Source organism: Pleurodeles waltl, chromosome 5 (genome assembly GCF_031143425.1).
Source record: "Pleurodeles waltl isolate 20211129_DDA chromosome 5, aPleWal1.hap1.20221129, whole genome shotgun sequence".
NCBI classification, from domain to species: Eukaryota; Metazoa; Chordata; class Amphibia; order Caudata; family Salamandridae; genus Pleurodeles; species Pleurodeles waltl.
In genome coordinates this window covers 1,413,982,111-1,414,005,768 of record NC_090444.1, presented here as the reverse complement: position 1 = coordinate 1,414,005,768, position 23,658 = coordinate 1,413,982,111, and the positions used below count along the sequence as shown (strand labels likewise).

Genomic DNA, 23,658 nt, shown 5'->3' with positions numbered 1-23,658 from the left:
GATGTTTGTAAATGTAAAACAACATGTATGTGCATTACAGCATGAGCTGTGTTTGTATATTGTTTGAGTCATATGAGGATCTTTTTAGCAATGTATATGGTCCCACAGATCACTCAGCCCATATTTGGCCTCGCCAGACTGTTGTATGAGAACCATATGAAACCAGCGGACGAAGCAATTAAATACAATAAATACACAAGGGGGCACAAAAATGAAACCAGCGTACTAGGCAATACAATACACTACCAAAGAAGAAGTAAACCATAAAGGACAATACGAGGAAGTTATTGCATGGGGACAGGGGACACAGAGAGGAACAAGAGGCAGCAGATGAAGGGCAGCGCTAGGACCAGTACAACAGCTACAAGACAATAGTCTTGAGATGGCAGCTGGGCACAGGCAGAGTGCAGGCAGCGAGGAGACCAGGAGTCAGGACCTGCTCAGTTGGGTCACTCAGCGACTGCCATTAAGTAGGTCCTGGAGGGTGGGGAGCAGAGGGTGGCTGGCGGGAGAGGGAATGGTGGAAAAGTGAGGTGGGGGTTGGGAGCACTGACGAAGCAGCGAGCAGTGGGCAGACACTGACAATAATACAGACAGGTATAATATTAGCGGACTAAGCAGTACAATACAATACCAAAAAAGGGGCACAAAACACGCGGACTAAGCAATATAATACAATACAAGAGGGGGCACAAAAACAAAACCAGCGGACTAGGCAACACAATATGCTACCAAAAAGGGGACAAACAATACAGTACAATAGAGGGCGCAAGTGGACAATATAAGGAAGCTACCATGCGAGAGCGGGGGGACCCTCTGATTTACAATAGTAACTATTGCTCACACACCAGGCATTCTGATTGACTTGCCTGATTCCAAGTTTCTATCTTTGGTACTGATAACGAGCTTCCCTTATTTAAAAGCTTTCCCTTCTTTACTTTCTGAAAAAGAAGACAAGTACAAAATAAAAATATTTTAGGTCTACATTCTGTTCTTTACTTCAAATATTGTCAATGAACACTATTAATGTTAACTTGTTACTTGACGTCGCCATTAATACATGTACACTAACGTTTGCTCCGAAATGAATACAGTTAAACTTTCAGATTTCTAGTTGAGTCATGAATTGTAACTATGGAGCTGTGCTGTTCTTTGTCTGCGCGGATCAGAGGAGGAGACAAATGGTCCGAACGGCTTCCCCTGATGAAGGATGAACTCACAGGACAGCATTTAGAGTGACTAAGCGAGCTCTGCTGAGTTAGGGCATGTTTCAGAAACAATAGCTTTCAATTGGTGATTTCCACTATTTCCCAATCTTGCATGGCCTACAAAAGGTTTTTCAATGCATCGGATAAAATCAAGCATATGTAGTTTTATCCGAGCTAAAGCATTAGGGTATCATATTGAACAAAACTATTTCCTATCATATCCTTTTAAAAAAAAAAATATTGAATATGCTCCTCTTCTGGAAAAAAACAAGCTGTAGGACTCGACCGCTTAGCTACTTTCACGTTTTAAGGAAATACCAATGATTCCTATCTCAGTGCAATTGAGTATCTTTCATGAAAGCCCCACAGAACAGTTTAGCAATGCACATTTTCTGTCTTTAGCCACAGGACCACATTATTCCAGCACTGAGCAATGTGCACTGACTGCCTAAAGCTAGGGACCTCAGATCCAATTCTCGTTGCCTAAAACGGTGATATAAAGTCGACAAGACTATTAATTATGGTATTATGTTTATGTTAATTTCATATAAATAACTTTATGTAAAGGGTATTTATTTTGACTGCCCTTTCGGTACCCAGGTAGATGGTGATTTTATTTTCTTTCTTTTAAGTTGGTGTTATACAGTGGTTAGGTGTAATTGTAACATTGTCCCTGCATGCAATTTGAGGTGTTGGTTAGGTGATGATCACCAGTAAAACAGCCACGGCATGTTTTTTTTTAAAAATGTTACGTTTTTATTGCAGGCATACGGTAACCATGTATAGGTGCCAGAATGTTCACTTTTTTAATTGTATTTTTGTACCATAACATGTAATAAAAACATAACCATTACAACTGCGTGCCAACGCTAAAAATATATGTGTTTGGCTATATAGGAGCACGCCTCCTGCCAAACCTCTGTTTTGACTTGAGGCCTGAAAATCCTCGCCCAGTTTCTGCCTTTCACCTTGTTGTAACAGTTAGCACATTATTGCCTAGTTCTCAAAATTCCTTTGATGACAGAAATGCACTCAGGTAGGTTTATATTTACATAACAGTAAATATTCAACTTTCATGGAATTGGAAAATAATTCTAGCAGTACTCTTGAAATGTTGTGAGTATCACCAATTCACAGGAGTTCTCACCTGTACCTATTTATGCATATAGCAATGCAAATGTGGGTGTTACTGGTTTCGGAAATGTTACATTAATGCAATTTACTAGTCTCCAAACTACTCACTGTCATCCACTTTCCTACTCGTCTTCCCGTCTCTACCCTGCTCTTCTCTCATTTCCTTCAGCCATTTAATGTTCTGTTCTCTATCCCTTCCTTAGTCTCTCTCTTGTACTTGTCTATACTCTTTGTGAGTGTGACATTTAAAATTCTTATTTAGATTCTGTTAACTAGCGATTAATGAATTCTATGATCTTGCATTTATTTAAGAATCTGTATTTTGAACTTTTATGGCATTTTATGCATAATTTCTCTGTAGCGCAATTGATCTATTCCTTCAGTAAAAATCCACATCTTGCTCCATTTTTAGCTTAGAACTCAATTCTTTACACTTCCAATATTTATCTCTGTTTAACTCTGCTAAATTGTGTTATTTTGGTGAGGAATGTAGTCTCTAACCCCTAGAGCAACTGGAAATGCTGGAGCATTTTGGGGTGTTTAAATGCAATTCAGGTGATTATTGGGATTCGTGTCCAACACGTATTTTAAGGCTGGACAACATTCACAAAGCCAAGAGACCTTTTCTGCTTGCAAATGGTTTACCACTACAGCTGGATTTCATTCAACAAACGTTATTCCTTCCAACTCTGTACCGCTATTTGGAAGGGGCGCCTAAACACAACCCTTCCAAATACAGATTTGGTATGTGATTACAATCCAAAATTGTGATTCAGTAACATATTACCGAATGACAATTTGGGTATATGATTAGAAAAAGGGCCATTTTGTAGTCGGAAATGGTCCACTTTTGAGAATCAGACCATGTGTAATTACAAAAAGCTTTAGTACAACGGGCCCTTAACTACTTACTCAGCCATATGCTAAATAGGGGAAACGCCGTGAACGACGACTCCGTAACAACGAAGTGGTGGTTACCGAAAGTGGAACAACGCTTTCCTTAACCACAACTTTGTTGTTTTGTGCCCTAACCACGCATGTGATGAACAACGCACATGTGTGGTTAAGGCACAGAACAAGGGAGTCGGCGATGAGTCAGGTAAGTGGGGCGGGGGTTTGGGGTTTTAGTATTAGGGGCAGGGTGGGTGGTCGGGGTATTTTTAGTTTTGGGGGCGGGGTGGGGGGTTGGGGTTTTAGGGGCGGGGGTGGGGGGTCGTGGTATTTTTAGTTTTAGGGGTAGGGCGGGTGGGGGGTTGTGGTTGTGGTTTTAGTTTTACAGGCGGGGTGGGGGGTTGGGGTATTTTTAGTTTTAGGGGCGGGAGTTGGGGTTGGGGGTTTTAGTTTTAGGGGCGGGGTATTTTTAGTTTTAGCTTTAGGGGAGGGGGTGTTGGGGCGGTTTAGGTATAGGGCGGGGGAAGCATTATTTAGTTTTAGGGGCGAGGGTGGGGGGGTCAGGGTATTTTTAGTTTTAGGGGTGGGGGGCCAGGCGGTTTAGGTTTGGGGGAGGGGTATTTTTAGTTTTAGGGGCAGGGTGGGGGGTCAGGTATTTTTTGTATTTGGGGTGGAGGGTCGGGGTGGTTTAGGTTTTTAGGGGTGCGGTGGGGGATTAGGCTTGTTTAGGTTTTAGGGGTTGGGGTGGTTTTAGGGGCAGGGTGAGGGGTTGCAGTAATTTTAGGGGTGGGGGTTGGGGTGGTTTTAGGTTTTAGGGGTGGGGTGGGGGGCTCGGGATAGTTTTTGGGTCGGGGTGTTGGGGTGGTTTTAGAGGTGGGGGTTGGGGTAGTTTAGTTTTTAGGGATGGGGTGGGGTTGGGGTTGTTTTAAGAGTGGGGGTTGGGGTGGTTTTAGGTTTTAGGGGTGGGTTGGGGGGTCGGGTAATTTTAGGGGTGGGGGGCTATGGGGGTTTAGGTTTTAGGGGCGGGGTGGGGGGCTCGGGGTAGTTTTAGGGGTGGGGTGGATTTAGGTTTAAGGGGTGGGGGTACTTTAGGTTTCAGGGACGGGGTGGGGGTTGGGGATGTTTTAGGGGCAGGGTGGGGGGTTGCAGTAATTTTAGGGACGAGGTGGGATGTTGGGGTAGTTTTAGGGCCAAGGGTGGGGGGTTGGTGTGGTTTTAGGGAAGGGGTTGGGGGTGTCGCAGTAATTTTTAGGGGTGGGGGAGGGGGTCATCGGGGAAGCATGCAGGAACCATGCATGCCTATCACTAATGCCTTTACCAGGAATACCTTTACAATGAAAAATCATTGTTAAGGCATTCGTGGTAAAGGCATTAGTGGTAACAACGCGGTCGTTGTTCCGACCTCGTTGTTGAGGCATGCGTTCCAGCATGTGTTATTCCGACATACATTTGCTAGATAGCAAACACTACACATTAGTGGTCAAATTGTCAAGAAACTTTCTATTATTTACCTGTCTTCTGGCTAGATAGTAGATATTATATACACTTTGGTCAGTGGCCATGCAAATAATAAATAAACTAAACACATTATTTAATTGTTTACTGGCTAAATACCAGACATTACATACTACTAGGCCAGCAACTATAAAAATAACAAAGAAACTGCACTATTTACCCATTTTTTGGCTAAATAGAAGACACCGTATACTATATGGATCGTGGTCATGCAATTAGCTAATATTAGTACCAAATCAAGGAATGTGGTTACTGCTTTGTCTGTTTAGGGCATTCAGAGATAACCCGGTTTCCATTTTCAATAATCTTGGTATACCGGTATTTCACAAGAGGATCTCTGTAAATTTCATTCAAATCTTGGGACAGTGCAGAGTAATCCCACAGTATGTGAGCAAAATCAACTTCTTGGCAGTGATATCGTGTGCAACACGAGGAGGCAGTGGAGAATATTTTATTTATCTTGACTATTGTTAAATAGGCTTTGTGCAGAATACAGAACTGTATTAACTTGAACCTCCTATTAAGGGAAACTTTATGTGGATATTGGATAATCGAGTCCCATCCTTTGTCATTCTAAGCCAGGCCTATATCTGTGTCCCATTTGTTCCCAAGTTATGATAGCGCATTACCAGCTGGCGGCAGCTGAGCTCTCTATAGCCATCATACTAATTTTCGTTTGTCATTCATGAAGTGAACAGCTTGGAGCAGCTCAGAGTTGGGGGCTCTCAGGGAGTATCTGACATTTTTCACATAATAAAGAAGTCACTTCGCCAGACCCTATAAGTTGCCCTTTCTGCAACCCATAATTTGTAGCTAGTGTTTGGAAGGCAAGCAAATTGCCCTCTTCTAACAGATCTTCCACATTTGTGATGCTTACTTTGGACCAATGAGTTAAGGCTCTGTGTGTAAGCCAGCTTGTGCTTCCAGGGTTTCACAGCTGTGCGTCCCAAACAGGACCACGTGTCGCAGCTGATGACAGGAAATGAGCCTGGGCCAAGGCACGGACACCATCTCGTTCTCCGTGTTCCCTGGGTTGGCCCTGCCTTCCGGGAGTCACACTAGTCATTCTTAGGATTCGCTGCTGCAGCAGTATAAAAGCTGCACTATGGACTCCCCCTTTTGCCTGTAATAATTATTATTACCTGCGAATACTTACCCCATGTCCTGGTCTCTTTGGCTCCGTTTCTATTTTTCACGCTGCTGCATTTCTGGAGTCTGTGTTTCCAGCGGTAGAGGCTCCTCAGGTTGGTATTTTCCTGCTGCTGTCCTTTTTTTGTTGCTTCGTGCTCTTCGTGCAATCCTGAAACCTGCGGGAGACAAAAGAATTAGAAAGGCTTACCAGCAGCTAACTGCTCCGCCAAGTTGGTAAGGTGCTATTATCTTACTTGTTGTGGGACACTTACTCATCATCCAGTGCTGTGACTTCATAAACCCCTTGAATGTAATAAACAATCTCTACAAAAGAAGGAAAAAAATGATTAGTTGTTTGTCCACTAAATTACAGCAATTGAGAACTATCAAGACAATTGTTTCTCAGAAACCTTTTTGTTATTTTGATGCTGGTTTGGCACATTACCTCATCACTTCTCACATGGATTCTTGTATTTGCAAGGCATTGATGGAATGATGCAATTATGTTTTATTTTCGTTTCGATCAGTCTCGTGTCCTTGTTATTGTTACAGTAAATAGTAAGTGGGGGCTATAGTGGGTTTGTAATTGTGGTAGTAGGTTGAATCCTTATTCAATATTCTGTGTTTGTTTTTTCCTACGATTTACATTGGGTCCCCAGGCTTCCAGTGACTAGGTTTTAGCAGTAAAGTGGGAGGTATTAGGTAAGAGCAAGACACCACCAGTTAATGTTTTATGTATATAATTATATACATGCTGTAGAGACAAAGGTTCGAAAAACCTATTAGTATTATTGTACATACTCAGCCACCCTAGAACACTGAAGGAATCTGCGTGTGCAAAGAATTCAATACAGTCTCCTTGAAGGAACCCAAGGACATCATCTTCTATTGTTTTTCTCCACTTTCCCTTTGTACTTTTTTCATCTGCAGTTATATCTGTTTCTCAGGTGTCTGTAGGGCTCTGGTGGCATAGGGGATTAGCTTTTGGCATTAACATCTCGCTTCCACCAGATTGTAAAGCCATAAACAGAATTGGCTGTACCCAGACGTTACACAGGGAGACCACGGAGGACAGGTGCATACAGGCCTTTGAACATGAAAGGGAAATGCCACGCCTTAAAAACTTGATTGCTGTGTGCATAAAGCTTGAACAAGTAATCAGGGCATTTACCTTGGAGGCAAAATAACATCTGCAGGGTGCTGTCCGTAAGCTAGCTGAGTTTATTTTGGTTTCTGTCAGAGAGCATCTAGAGGCCCATTGAAGTTGGGTCGCCAGGTAGTACTTCTCGAAGTTTGGGACTCTCAAGCCTCCCACTTCAGTGGGTAGCTTGCCCATAGATAGAGCCACACGACATCTCCTGATGGACCAAATCAGTTCTAGCAACTGGCCCAACAGTTTAAAGAATGAACGTGGTAGAACCAAGGGCAGGTTGACAAAATATTATGCCAATCAGGCTGTTATACTATTTTCGCTATCGCTGCTGACCCATCACCAACAGGGGTAATGTGGATCAAAATGTTATCTGCAACCTGAGTGATCGAATTGCTGCCCCCAGGTTACCTTCTCGGAGTGGTAGGTGTACACTGCCAATTATTAAAATGTATCAGTCACTATTGCTATCTCAAGTCTAACTGAGGATGTTGGGGGATAAAGTGGGAAAATAAATGACTTGCCCCAGCTGAGATTTACTCCAGATATTTATTAAACTATATACTAAACTAATGCATTTTCAATTATGGACAGGTTGGCCAATACATCTTTGACATATATCAGCATTTTGTCTGCGTAAATCAAAACATTGTAGTTGGACCCACTGATCAGAGACCCCATTTCCCCCTCTCCATCTCATAACCATTCGGTTAACGCTCAGTCACCAATGCAAACAAGAGTGGTGATAGGAGGCATCAATGAAGTGTTCCCAACAAGTGCTGAATACGGCTGATATAGTGCCTCCATCTTTTACTCTAGCCATTGATTCTGTGTACAATACATTCGCCCACAGTTTACTCCCAGACCAAAACTCTTCAGTGTGTTCTGCAAATAACACTAATTCAATGAATCATCTCTAAATCTAAGGTCAAACAAACAGGGCGAGGTGAAGGTTGTGGAACTTGTTCAATTGTTATTAAAACTTGTCTGATGGAAGATGTGCTTGGCCCTGGAATAAACCTGCTGTGATCTGTATTTGTTAATTTAAGCTAGGAAGTTCAGGGAAAATTCTATTGGCTAATAGGCTAGTATTTTGTTATGGTCTGAGTCAAGAATCTACAAGGCCCTGTACGAGGCAATATTTACTGTGTCAAGTCCAGGCTTCGGTAATGAGTTTATAAAAGTTTCTCTAATGCTGGCAGGCAACTCTCCCTTTTCATGAACACAAGTGTACAGTGCTACTAAGTTGGGGGCCAGGTGAGAGGCCAACATGGAATAGTGTTAAGTGGGAATATTGTCTGCGCCAAGGGGTCAGAAGACTGGACAGATCATGCAAAGGCCTCCCTAATGTGTTGTTGTGCTGGATGCTTCCCTCATCTCCTGAAGGTGTGGTGACAGTCTGGGGAATCACATTTGGTCAAGGAAATCCTCGATCAGATCTGTAGGAGTATCTCCCATGACAGCATATAAAGTTTTGTAATAGTTATAAAGCGCATCATTAATTGCTTCTTGTGGGTATACCATCTGCCTATGATTATTCTTGATACATGTGATTGTAGTAAGGGAGAGGTGAAATCATTTGTATCAGCAGCTTACTTGCCTTGTCCTCTTCAGAATTTGATCTAGGTATGTATGTAGCATAATCTAAACATATGAGTCTAGAACTTTAAGTCTTTGGGCTGTTTCTTGCCGCTGTGTGTATTGTGCTGGTTGGGGTTCTAGCTTGCATATAGCCTTGTCTCGCTTTTGAAGTTTCACTAGTGCTTGGAATGCTCTGTCATTTTCATTTGGATACTTATAACCCTACTGATAATTTTAAACACCTCCCATTCTAATAATGGACAGAATGTTGTCCCCTCATTGTAGTGGAACACGTTTTCTATGTGTGTCTCCAGGGTGTGTCTAAATACTACATTCTCCAGCATCACCTCCTGCATATGCCATGTAGGGAAAGGGACTAAAATCCTTTCCATGGAAACACTGCTTACGGTGAATTATGATCAGAAATCACTTTTGCCTTATAGTCGGTGTGCTGGAACAGTTTGTAGATACTGTAAATACTATGTGGTCTAATACTGTGACTATGTTTTGTGTTGCTGAATAAAAAGAATAATCCCTGTTTGAGGGGTTCCTATCTTTCCAGATGTCTACAAGTGACCAATGTGTCAGCCATCGTGTCAGTTTCCTACCATTAAGTGTCGCTGGCATTTCGTAGAAGTATGAGATAGATCTATCCAATGTGTAATCAAGAACATTGTTGAAGTCTCTACCTAAACTCCATGGGGGCAGAATGCCCATGCTGCTAAACATCTAGTCAACTTGGGCCAAAAACTTGATTACTCTGTAGCTGGAGCATATATGCTGCCTAGGGCTTTCTGGGTTCCTTCTAGCTTCCCTTTGACCAGGACATATATACTTTTACCGTGTAGATGGGTCTCTTCCACCTCAAATGGGACTCGTTCTCCAAATCAACACTCCACAGGCATATGTTGAGTATGCAGCACTATAAAATTGTCCTCCCGATCTGCACTGCAGCTTAGCTTCCTCAGGTGAGTTAGATGTGTTTCTTAAAGACACACAAAGGATGGAGGAGAGAAAAGGCAAGGCTGTTCCTTCTGGGTCTTCAAGCACCACCTGTTCATTAACAAAGTCAAACTCAATTAAAGCGTCAAAAACAGGATAAACATTTTCATACATCGCCCAAATACCATCCCTTTAGTATCTGTCACTTGTGCATCTCCGAGTAGGCAGTCATTGTCAGGAACCAGTGTATGTACATATTGATGGGTGCCAATACTACACTAATTATGTCTCTTTAAAATTGTGATTGGCTACATCATCAGCCTCCCCGCACTGATAGCTTTATAACAAGCCATCTGCAGTCTGTGAAGAAATGACCAGAGAGGGGGGAGCTTTTTGGGACCTTATGCACTGATACCTCCGCTACAATTATTATGAATTTTTGGCAATATGGATCATAGATCACGATGCGCCCCCACCATGTTGTCACCATAATCAAAGCTTCCCTCTGTCATTAGTGCATTCACTTGTAGGAGGGATTTTTTCCACTCAAGAAGATGTCTAGGTCAGTTGTTCTGCCTTTGACATTTGGGATGAGCGTCTAAAGCTTCTTCTGCATGTATCCTTTTAGAATTTGATTAGTTTGAGCAGTACTGTTCAATCTAGTTCCCTAAGTGTCGAGTTCTGTGAAGAAATGAAAACTTTGGTTGTCTACTATTCTCAAATTAGCTGGGAACAAATCAATGAATTTCAGTTTTTTCTTGACATGCATGAAAAGTCTCTTTTTTGCAGGACTGCATGTGTGTAATCCAGAAGTATTGCATTTTCAGCACTGACGTATCCTGCAGAACGGATGCTTCTGCATGTCAATAAAATAATTGAATTTGACCTGCTTTCCACAAACCCTTATTTTTGAGGACTAGTAACAATTTTGGACTTGGGTGCTATGGTATTCTTCTCATATACTGTATATGTCCTATTTTTCATGCAGCTTGTAGGACTACAACTTTGCCTCTAAAATTAAGTATTGCTATGATTATAGGTCTTGGCGCAGTGCTAGGTGGGGCGTGTCATGCCAGTACTCCATGTGTTTGTGTGAAGTGAGGTGATAGCTCTTGTGATGAGACTTCTTTCTGCAGCCAAGTAGCTACATATAATCTAGGATTGCAACCCTCTGTGCACTCGGCCATTCCCTCAATGAAAAAAAGTATTTCGTAGCACTCTTCCTTCAGCATCTTCTGCCATGCCCTCCAAATGCATGGCTTGTTCAGTTAAGTCCTGAAGTTGTTTTGAATACCTGAAGGTGTAATGACAGCAAGAGCACTTCATTATTGTGTACTTTGTCTCAGGATGTCCAGCTCTGCGGCAGCCAGATCAACCTTGTTTTCAAAAGCAGAGCATGTGTCAGTTATAGCTTCTAGGATTAAATCAAATTTATCTTGATTAGCGGTGTCCCTGGTCCACACTATCTACAAGACCTCCTGTTCCATCTTGGTAACAGAGATGCATTTAACATGACTGCAGGAAGTGTCTTGCTGCATTACACTGCTGGAGCTATGCAGTCTTCCCTTCCTGTCAGCAGCACATTATCATTCCATAGAATACGTCAGGAAAAAGGTAAAGAGTTTGAGGATGCACAGAGGATTCTATAGCATTGATTCCTAGTATGCCTCGCTAACTGTATGTCAGTAGCCCCAGGCTGTCAAATTAGTGATTTCTGCTATAGCAAGTCATGGCCTGACTCACTCAGCCATGCAATATCACAAAATAAAATGATGGATGGAGTGTTAAAACTTTTCAAACACTCATCCCAGTCACAGATCTGAGTTTAATCCATCGTTATTTTGCTTGCCACGTCAACCCAGTTTGGACCCAGCTATATGCAAATCAGTCTTGACCCTGCTCCCAATGAGAGCAGTCCAGCCGGAACTGCCAAGCCAGGTCCTCCCTCAACAGGATTCAAGCATCCTGGGACCGGTTTCAGGGTATCACCCTTCATCAGCCAGGTTAGCTTGAATCCAGTAGTGCAGCAAGCAAGGGACCCACGTCTGGGCATAACCTAGCCATTTAAGGCGCACAAGGCAATATCACAAAATAAAATGATTGACGGAGTGTTGAAGCTTTTCAAACACTCACCTCCAGTCTCAGATCTGGGTATAATCCATTGTTAGTTTGATTGCACGTCACCCAAGTTCGGACTCAGCTATAGGGAAATCAGTCTTGACCCTGCTTCCAATAAGAGCAGTCCAGCCCGAACTCAGCCATGCAGCATCTGTTCAGTTGTGATCCTCAAACGTGGGGACAGCATGTGCAGCCAATGCAATTCCAGCAAGGAAAACAGCCTTTACCCCAATGGCCGAACCACGCGTTGCATTACAACACAGCCGTTACAACTAATGCATCTTTACCACGCATGTCATTACAACAACATGCTTTAGGCAAAGTTGCGTTGAACTTTAAAGTGATACGCTTTCCTTTCTGTTATGCACACTTGAGTTGCAATAGTGATTTATACTGTTTCAGTGTCCAGCACTTTGCCTAAGGCATGTCGTAACAATATGCAAGGAATGCGTGGTAAATATGTATTCATTGTAAAGACTGTGGAGTCACGGCATGCATGGTAAATGCATGCTTTGTTCTGACATACAAACTTCTAGCAATCCAAGGTTTAAGCTTAGTCAACTCAGTGCCACACTAAATGATGTTTGAGCTTGCCAGGATATTAACAAGCCAACGCAGGGATAAGGTGGGGGGGAGCCCAAGCGTGTTCCTGGTATCGTCTGCACAAGGTCAGATAACAAAGGTGGCTGCTTTGCCACAAGGGGAGATATATGTAACTAGCCAGAGTTTGTAAGTAGCAGGCTATTAACTTACGGCACCTTCTCATCATGTCAGAAGTGTTCACTGTATCCCTCATTCACTGTGTTTTGGGAATTGCTCGCAATCAGTGAGTGCTACCTGTAGTCAAAAAAGGATAGGGGAGTCTGTCCTCTTACTACAGGTGGTTGCTGCTCTGCTTCTCTTCAGGTAGCCAAAAGGTGCTTCGGACAGAGCATGCACAGATCCTCCCGGCCATGCTGCCACCATTCCTTGCAATCAGCGGCAACCCACCATTCAGCCAGGGAACAGGCCTCTATGATGCACTGACCATTCTTCTTGAGCAGGTGCCCGCCGGTCTGTTAGTCAGCTGTGGGATCCACTAGTCAGTTCCCTCTTGTGTAAAAGACTCCCTGGGACACTGCTTCCTGCCCACTGGCACTCTCTCAACAGGTGGTAAAGAGTGTTTCTACGTAGACCAGATTTGAGAAGATCAGCTAAAACGAGGCACAGTAGAGGGGACCCGTTATCTGTGCCACTCCCTGCCCAGGCCATCAATTTGACAACCAACTATCTGTCTCAACTGTAGTGCTAATACAGGGCCCAGGGTGGCTTATCGGTTAGGTTTGGGGCACTTTACAGTGTCAGATATTATAAGCAGTGTCCATAGCCTTAAAGTTCAGCTGCCCCACGTTGGCAAGCAAGCCAAGGCCACAATGTATTATGCTTTTTACATAACGCATGATTTGGCCAGTGGCTGTGCAAATTGCAAAGCAGCATGTTATTATTCACCTGGCAGCCTGCTAAATTGCAGATAGTATGCAAGATTAGGCCAATGGCCATCTGTATAGCAGGGAAGCATTGCAATTTACCCAAGTGCTGTCTAAAATGTTGAACTTATGGATTAATATGTTTACTGCATTTATCACCAGATAGAACTGTAAACAAAGAATTAACTACATTTCTACCCATCTACTTATGCAAGTTACTGCTAACAACCATTGATGAAAACGTTTGAATAATTCCAAGTTAATTTGGCATTCATGGTACAGACCACCACTTATTTATACCAAATACCAAGCTGCTGTGGCTTGGCAAGCCCACTATGGAGCTTTCACTTTCTTCACAAATGTTCCTGCTGTTTATCTGGAGAGGTGGCTAATGATAGACAATCAAATCCTTTTCAAAGCCAAATGCGCTTCTAGAGCTATGTGCTAACTTGTACTCACAAAGTCATGAGGAAGCATCAGAGCCAAATATAGTATTGTCAAATGGCTATATGTTACCATGACATATTTGTTCTGCTCTGAGTTTCATGTAACAAATCATTACATTCTGGAATTTGCAATTCTGGTTCAGTACAATTAAACAAAACAGATTAATACACCTGCAAACAATACTTAATCTATTCCTATTAGTCTTTCATCAAATTGTTCCGTTTTAGTCTTCACCACCTCAATTACATCTTCTATAAATTCAGGGTCAGATTAAGAAATTGGCGGTCTGAGGACCGCCAGACCTGGGGTGGCTGTTGGATGGCTACACTCCTAGTAGTCTGACCGCCAGATTACGATCCCGGTGGTGGGACCCCGAGGAAACCACCGCCAGGATCATAGGCCCCAACAGGTTGGCAGCATTCAGGTTCGTGGTTAGCTATGGTGGTGCAGAGTTCGGCACCGCCATGCTGATCACTACACCACTTTTCACCAGCGTTTTCATGGCAGGGTCCCCACCATGAAAAGGCTGATGGAAATAGAGTATTGGGGGCCCCCGTGCCAGCACCCTTGGAATGCGCACTGTTTGCTATGTAGACAATGTGCATTCTGAGTGTTCTGGTTCCCTTAAGGGAGCCGAGGCCAATGCTGCAGCACTGTTTTTGCTCGGCTGACTGACGAAAACGCCATAATACGAGGTTTCCGCCGGTCAGCCTGGTGTAAACAGTGTAATACAACGGGGTGAGGCAGTCGGGTTGACGACGGCCTCATCCCCACGGGTTTGGTGGTCCGACGGTCGGACCACCAAACTTGTAATCATTTCCATAGACTTTGCACCCACAGCACTGTGCAGTTATTGAATCCAATAGTGTTTTCTCCCCAGCAGTAGGAAGCACATCTTGTCTTAGAACTTCCCTTCAGCATTTCCCAGCGCCCAACCTTGAGACATGGGAAAATCATGCAAGGCCTTGTTTGCCTCCAGTTCCCTTTCTTCTGCCCACTGCACTCTAGAATTTCCGAGGCAGAATTCAAGTTATGCTTTATAAGGATTTTGGAATCAAACCAACATTTTAACAGGGTAAATTCAAGTAACTATTCCTAAGTTATAACTGCTTTTGTGATTACTGTTGCACAAGCTGATGAATAAACTGTTTTGGTGCTAAAATGATATCCTTCAATTAGGTGTATGTGTTGGTGTTAAACAAATCAGATGAGCTGAAGAGTATTTTAAAAATTGTGGGGGGCCCTAGCCACAAAGGTAAATCTACACATGGAAATGTGTTCTTACACTTTGTAGTAACCTTACTACTTTTGGCTATTTAGCATTTCAGAGTCTTTCATATCTCCAACTACTGAAACAGGGGGTAGAGCCAACTTTACAAGTGTAAAGTTACTACAGCCAAAAATTACCAAAAACTGTAGTAAATGTACGCCAGCTCCGACCTGGAGTAATTCCAGTGCCCAGCACGGCCAACCACACCGACAGTGCTTCAACCTCCCATAGAAACTAATGGTTGCAGGGACTTAAAATGGAACCCCATAGGACGTAATGTTAAAATACATTCATTCATGTAGACTTTTTAAAAATTATATAAATGTAACAATGTTTAAAAAAATATATAAATATATATACATATATATATATATATATATAGACATATATAACAAATGTTATGTTAAAATATGTCAATAACTGTTTTTCATTTAATAAACGTAATTGTAATAAAATATAATTAAATTGAGTGAAATAATTAAATAATGTTTTGTAATGTTTAATACATAGTATGTAAACATACATAATTTACTTTACTTGGGATTTTTTGAATACATCCTTTAAAAAACAATTTAATATATTTAAATTAATTAAATACTTAGCTAAAAATTAAGTTAATCAGGTAAAGTTACGATTAGTGACTTTTCACACACAGGTGGAGTTCTCCACTATCTGGGCAGAGCTCTTCCTGTGCTACTGGAAAGGGAAAATTCCAAAAGTTTATTAGACTTTCAAACAATGACTAAAAAACCTGTGTACTAAGTAATAATGTAAATTAATACTATATATTTATTTTAAATGCAGAATAAAATAAAACATGCTGCAGCACTATTACCTTTGTTTTGAACTGAATGTTTAATGGATTTGAATATATTAAATTAACATTTAAGATTTATTAAGAAAACAATCCCACCTAAAATAAAATGTTTATACTTCACTTTCATGTATTAAAAATACATCAAGTTATGTATATAATTAATTTAAATCATTTAATAATTTAGAAGGTAGTTATATGCATTTTTGAATTCAAAATGTTTAAAAAAATGTTATCTTAAAATAATATTTCCTATTTGTATACTTCTTATAATGAAATTACATTTATATAGATTGTTTTAAAGTTCAAAATAGATTATTTTATTTTAACATTATTACCTATGGGGGTCCCAGCCTTAATTATTTTCTATGGTAGGTTGTTGCAATGCAAGTGGTTGGCCATGTGTGGTGCTGGACTTACTACAGGTCTCATCTTAAAAAAACTAACTACAGTATTTGGCCCTTTTGGCTGTAGTAACTTTAGAAGAGCTATTTGTGAATAGCAAATGGCTTACTTATTTATGGGTGGGTGTCTGTCCCTTCCCAAACTCTTCCTTAGCCCTTTTCCTATTTAGTAATAAGAATTCACCATCTTCTAACCATTCTCATGCTTCATCCCATATTTGCCACTAAGTTGTAAACTTACATGGGCGAGGCTCTCCCTGTAGAACAGATAGGAGAGGTGGAAATGTCCAGTTACAGGTTTGTGAACTGCAATTTAGGGTAAGTAGTACTATTGTAAGATTAATTTGCCTACTACAAAATGCAGTTTGCGAATCAGGCCCTTTCATTGAAAGATTCAGTACAAGAATTGGAGTTTCTAGTCAACAAATGCCCACAAATGCCATAATGGGTTAGTTTTCCTGGCAAAAGTTGGTGTCTCCAATTGTGTTTTGGGGTCTTGTCACAGATGATATGTCCACCCAAACAAGTGGGGTACTGTTTTTATGCAGGTAACATGGAATTCTTTAACATTTGTTGTACTCAATTCAATTCATTAGGGACATGTTAGCCAGTGTGCAAGAAAGAACACATTTTGCAAAATGCCATCTGAATCAAACAATAGTTTGGGTAACTGCAAAACAGAGTTGCTCAAATAACCACTATTCATACCCTCAATATCTTGAGCACTGAGTCCATTTGTTTCTTTCATAGCCATTTTTAGTCGGTACACAAAATAATCATTATAAGCTGCGTCTCAGTTGTTGGCTCTTAGTATTATTTGTTTTTGAGCACCAACAACAGCTATATATCCCATTTTTTGCACATTGTATATTACTTTCCTGAGCCTGCCACCAGGACAAAGAAAGACAGGTGAAAACATTGTCACTTATTCCTATTTTTTCCAACTTATTATGATTTTTTTTAATGTCAAGGACTAGATTCTTTGTAAAAACCATGAGCGATCTCCAAAAATTATGTCTTGCTGAATTTGGAATTTTGTCTAGTTTTCAGAAATGTATAGCCCATGGTTTCACACCTGTTTCAACCACAAACTGCAAGCAGAATAAAATAATAAAAAGAGAAAAAAATCTACTACCACTTACAAAAAAAGCAGACTGTGGTAAAAAAAGATTTTTAATTTACAGCTCTGTTTGTTCCTGAAAGCTGGGTAGTTGTGATTTTAGCACAAACTTTTTGTTGATGTCATTTTAAGAAAACAAATGCTTTCTCACACAGCACTTTCTCCTCATTTTTTTAAAACCACTATATTCTGGCTATTTTCTCAGTTCCTTCTATGGGAATGCACAAACCCTAGGCACCTTCAGAATCCCCAAACATGTGGAAAAAAGGATGCAAATTTGTTCTGCATACCTTTTGTGAAAAAAAGTTATGAAAGCTGAAGCCTGAAGTGCCCCAAACAACAAAAAAGGGATTAGCACTTTGGTGGGAAAAGCCACAGCAGTTAAGTCATTAAGGTCACGCTAAGGCTTGATAAAGAGAGCATGGGACAACAAAGTTGTCAACACATTCAGAAAATGCATAACAATAGGATATGTGAACAGCAAGGGCGAACCCGGCAAACAGAAAAGCAGAAAGTGCAAACTGATAACCATTGATAGTGCGCTCAGCAAAGCACTGGTGGGCCAAGGAAGACCTAAAGGGAAACACATCAGACAAGTATGTTTGGAGGAACTTTCTCCTTAGTACCCCCAAGGAATGAAACAGGACCAACATTCAAAATAAACAGATTTGGGAGCGGGACCATGAGCTGATAAGTCTTCTACCCCTGCAGGCTATGAAACCGTGACCTACAAAATACACAAATATATTGTAAAATACAAAGCGTCAGTACATTAATATGACTATACAAGTTAAGGAACCTCACAATTAGAATGTAATTCACTGACATGATAAAAGTGAAAAATAATTAAAACTAACTGCATCCAACAAGACTTGAAGCCTATCATACAGTGCTGTAAATACTGTATATGCATAATCCTAGTGCTACCTACCACACATTGAAAAGTACTAAATGAAATTGCAAACCGATTACTTAATGTGTTTCTTAGAAACCACTATATAACACCATAATAGTAATCAACGGAACACACAGTTACGTTATAAAATACAAAGCATGAATACATGAATGTTGGCAGCTTAAATTAAAGAAAACTATCCATTGCAATAGAATTGACAACCCAAATACCTCTCTAAAACGGTAAATTGTGCCAAAAGTAATAGAAATCCAGTTCCGCCCAGCATTCAGTCATTTATCAAAAGACGTTATTTCAACAACTACATAGCAACTTACCAATTAACCATAAACGCTGCAGCGTGACAAACAATAGTCTACGATGTAGCAACAAACACTGTAGCATAACAAATTATATTATGTGATGTAGCAACCTGTCACCAGCAAACAGGCACCCTTAAACACTACATTTCCCGCTACTAAAAATTTAGACTGTTGGTTGCAATTAAATTGACCAATCATTCATGTTCCCATGAATTATTTAAAATCAATCGGTATATGGTAATAAAATCCCAGTCAATGCCACTTCCTAAGTATACATAACTAACAATACCAGTAAATTGCCAATAAGTAAATTGAAATGAAAATATCAATATAAATAACAGATAGACCAGTGGGACACTTGTTCACCGTACAGAATCGAACTCTAAAGAAATGCCTAAAAATGCTTCTCACACTAAACATCATCCATCTAACACTCCATTCTCCAAAACCTGGTGCCATTCAGTTTGCGCTCAATTCTGAAAAGACTGTCCACATATAGTTCATTCTTACCTTGGTAGTTGTTTCTTGTTGTCTTCGATATATCCTATTGTTCGTGATTGGTCTCTTCAGATGTCTTTTTTAGAAGACTATCTGAACATATTTTCTGTTTAAAAAGTATTGCAAGATGAGGTTTGAATACATGCATTTACCATCTTTTCATATATGTATAATTGGTTTGGACATTATACTAAAAAAAATTAGAGATACAAAACTAGGGAGAATTATGTGGCCCAGTGCATCAATCTCCCTACATGAACCTATAACTGAAATAAGATGCACTGTTCCAAAATAAAGGACTCTATTCTCCAATTAGGGTAGGGAGTCTTTTTAGTCACCACATGTATTAGTTTTACAGGAACAGTTGCTCTCATTCACTATTGGGTGACATGCTTCATCATCGGGCCTGCAGGGCCTGATGGGTCCTACTAGAGGGCTGTTTGCCAGAGATCTTTTTAGGAAAGAATGCCTGTAGTGAGTGGATGTGAGAGGGGCTGGGAAAACTGCTACAACTGGCTAAAGGTGCTCAGGAAATCTATCTTTAATACAACCCGACACCCCTGCCAAGGTTAAAACCAAAAAAAAGGGGGGAAGAACAGAAAACAATGATCTGGTTCCCTACCAACAACTAAATGTATGTCTACCACTCTAATTAGAGATTTAGATATTATGGAACTGTGCATGGGTATTCCCTACACTACAGAACTGCTAGTCATCGTCAACATGTTTCTCGCCTAATACAGTCACACTGATCAGATGGCGATTCTTCAGGACCTGTTTGTTGTGCCTCACCCTCACTAAGAGAGTAAGAACTCTCTTAGTGAGGGTGAGGCACAACAAACAGGTACAACAAACAAACTCTACTCCTATTGCCTATGTAAGAAAGAACTGAAATTTTACGTTGGAATCCTAAACCTCTGAATGTTGAGACCCTCCTGGGTCAGGTACATGTCGTCTTCGACTTCGGGGAGCTTGAACGACGGGGTAGGTCAGACTGATCATGGCGCTCTTAAGTTAAATTGTCTTTATAGAAGAGCAGCCAGCATCCATGCGATCCCCACGGGGCCATGTACCTGACCTAGGAGGGCTACTGTTCCTGTAAGACTAATGCATGTGGTGACTAAAAAGATCTCCTATCCTAACTGGTTGAATGGAGTCCTTTCTTTTGGAACAGTGCATCTTATTTCAGTAACTGGTTTGAGCTTCTATGTTTTCTTAAGTTTATTTATTTTAACATACCTGAGAAGCATTTGTGGCACAAAATACTTGTTGGCTGATGGTGTTTTTGTTATTTTCTGCTCTACCATATTAAGTAAAGTTATTCCCAGTTAGAAAGAAAGTTCCCAGTTGGAAAGAAAGTAAAGATTTTTTGGAAACATCCCACGTGTAAAGCAGTGTTGTTCTCAGATCACATTCAGTCAATTTTCCATATGGACACTTATGTGGTTGAGGGACCAGAGATCTGGGACATTTAGTGCCAATCATATTTGCTGATACCCTCTAATGTGATGTCTGAATATATGTGTGAGTAGAAATCAGGCCCCCGCTTTTGATATTGTCAATGATCCCAAAGAAGATGTAATGAGTGATGTAATATGTAGGGTAATTAGTAGTGCATGGCGTGGGTACAAGTTACCTTAGGGTACTAGTTATAGTTACTTAAGATAACTATAACTGGTTACTTTCAGTGGGTTTTCAAGTTTAAAACTGAACATTTCACCTAAGTAGAATGTTACTTTAACCATTGTTTTTTTCAGTGAATTTCTAGTTTATTTTTTTAACGTAAAGTAATATAGAAAAAACATACGTTAATAAAACCCCTCACAGTGCATTTTTAAGAGGAGGGAGGCCACGTGACCCCCCCCCGAGCCCAACATGTCCTGGGACCTCATCTACCAGGGCCATATACATTTTAAAGGGGAGGGGGCCATGTTGTCCACCCTCCACCAGCCTCCTTAGGCCCTGGGAACCCCATCACCCAGGGACAGTAACTAAAACTAAAGGGAAGGGCATGCATCTCACCTCCCCAGGACGATTTTAGCCCCAAGGACCCCATCCCCAAATGCATTTTTCTGAAAGGGGGCACATGGTCGGCTACTCTGTATGATTATGGCCCAGATGACCCCATCCTCCAGGTCCCAGCACTATATTTGCACACGACCCCCCTCCCTTGGCCGATTTCAGCCCCTGGACCCCATAAACCAGGGCGTGGCCAAATATGAAAAGGGGGAGGGATGCCACATGCCCCCCCTCCCTGAGCCAATTTTGGGCCCGGAGACCTCATCCTCCAGGGCCTGTCCAAATATGCAAAGGTGATGGGGGCCCTTCACCCCCCCCCCCCACCCCACCCCAGGCCAACTGCAGCAACAGGGACCTCATCCTCCAGGGCCCAGCCAACAAAGGGTGGTTTCCTGGTTCCCACCCAGGGACCCCAAGTCAATATTGTTAGGGGTTGTGGGGGAGCCTCAAGTACCCACAGCTCCACTCTGCTCCCTGCATCCAGTGGGAACCAGCATTGTTCCAGGGACAGGTAAAGCATGCTGCTCCCTGTGGGAAGCAGCAGCAATCTTTAGATCTGTTTCCCTGCCGCTTTAGTGTGGGCAAGCAAAGAGTTCATGCTGCAAGCAGACTTCGTGTTTGCTGCCGCTTGGCTGGAAATTTAAATTTCTCCAGCCGAGCGAGAGCAAACACAGGTTTCTTTGCCAAAGCTAGTGTGGGCAGGGAAACCGCAATGCCCCAGGGATGGGCACACTGTGACATAGCACATTGGCCAGTCCTGGGGAATATGGTGCTTTGTAGATGCGGCTGGTCCCCATGGGATGGAGTTCCAGGGGGCTGAAATTGGCCCTGGGATTGGGGGGTGAACACCCCTTCCCTTATGAAAAGTGGCCAGGCCTCAGGGGATTGGGTCCCCAGGGCCAAAATCACCTGAGGGAGAGGGGCTCTGTGCCCTCCTCTCCATTTATTATGCGGCTGAACCCCTGGGGATGGGGTCCCCAGGGTCAAAATCTGCCAGGGAGGGAGCCACACATGCCCTCCTCCCCCAGATTATAAATAGCCTCCATAGGACCTTCAAGAATTAGCACTGTTCCTCTTTTAAAAAAAAATAAAAAATTGCCACGGATCCTATACAAAAAAATATTTAAAAAAAAAGGAAAAAAAAAAAGCTTTTGGCCCCAGGGACCCCACCACCAGAGGAAACCCCAAAACCAGGCCTAGGGGATGAGGGTTTTCCTACCTTATCCCCTTGTGTCTATTTTTTTTTTTTAGGACTAGGAACCAAGTTTGAGTCCCACGATGGCTGCCACCACTTTCTGGTTGAAGTGGTGGCAGTCGATCAGATCTAAGTTTGAGATCTGTTGGGATCCACCCATCCCCTGATATACAAACTTTGTTTTCCATTAATTACTCTAAAAATACTCAACAGATTTACACCAAAACGCAAAAGCACCCTTTCTGGGCTTAAATCTAGCTTTCTGCCATATTTGGTGTAAATCTGTTCAGTGGTTTAGGCTGTAGCTGTTTCTAAATTTCCTAAAGGAAAATGAATGGAGAAACACACTTTGGAGCCTCCCCTTTCTTCTCAACCGCCATATGACAGATGACTACAAACGTTTCCAAGTGGAAACTGGGCAAAGAGAATTTTGGTTTGGCAAGTTTTGTGGAGATTCGTCAAAAGATGCCAAAGTTATTAGCAACACAAAAAATGCATTTCATATGGAAACATGATTCTAACTATAACTACTGACCACCACTAGCTTATATATATATATATATATATATATATATAAATATATATATATATATATATATATTCTATAAAAAAAACCAAGGTTTACAGGGACTTTATAGTTAGGTTCACGTATTGCCCACACAAAACCATAGAAAATTTAGCAGATAAAGTTATACTGTTAGTTATTCTTTTGTTAACAAACTATAGCACGTACCCTAAAGTTACTTTCAACCAAGAGTTATAGTTTCTTCAGATAAGTATAACTATAAGTATAACTATAACTGCTGAATTTCTACTGTTTTGTGTAGGTAAAACCTGAACCTAACTATAATATTAGAAACCTTTGGTTTGTTTGAGAGAACTTCTATGTTTTTTTTAACGTAAAGTAGTATACAAATACTGTGCCTTTGCAGTGCGCCAAAGTTAATTGCAGGGCTTGGCCTGTTGCCAGGCCCTGCAGCCAACTCCCCCAGATGCACCCATCCCCACACTGCACACAGCCAAAGGCCTTGCAGGGCTATGGTATGAGAGGGTTTTTTTCCCCATTGAGCTTCAGATCCACAGGTACCCATGGATCCCCTGCAGGTACCCTCGGACCAATGGAGGATGCTCATCCCTAGAGCATCTTGGTGTGGCAATTTGTTTTAAATGAGGCCAGGTGCCAAGAATGTTTGTGCAAAGTATGTCACCTGTACACTTTGCAGAAAATAGTTTTTGCCGGGTAGCAAAACTAAACAATACAGCAGGCGTACCACAGGTGCCGTGAGGACCTTTTGAACCCGAGTTGGTTTGCCCTGTTTTTAGCTACGCTTTACATTTCACATTTACACGTTGTACCTACACTGCCTTTAGCATGGCTTTTTAGGGATGACCTGTTACATATTTTTATCAGCTTGCTTTCATTCTAAGAATATAAGGAACAAGCTGCTCGTTTAGTTAGCATTTACATGACCAGTAATCAGTACTTTCTGTCCAAAGCTAGGAACACTATACTCAAATCCTAGTTTGGGCTACCATTCAG

General features: G+C 41.6%; 1 long non-coding RNA gene across 1 annotated transcript; it reads right to left on the bottom strand.

Annotated features, from left to right (window-relative positions):
• Nucleotides 1-892: 892 nt before the first annotated feature.
• LOC138297394 (uncharacterized) lies at nucleotides 893-6,192 on the bottom strand. The gene is made up of 3 exons (XR_011204076.1): nucleotides 6,152-6,192; nucleotides 5,905-6,055; nucleotides 893-941 (listed from the first exon to the last, which is right to left on the bottom strand). It is a non-coding gene; the product is annotated as an uncharacterized lncRNA (long non-coding RNA).
• Nucleotides 6,193-23,658: the final 17,466 nt, after the last annotated feature.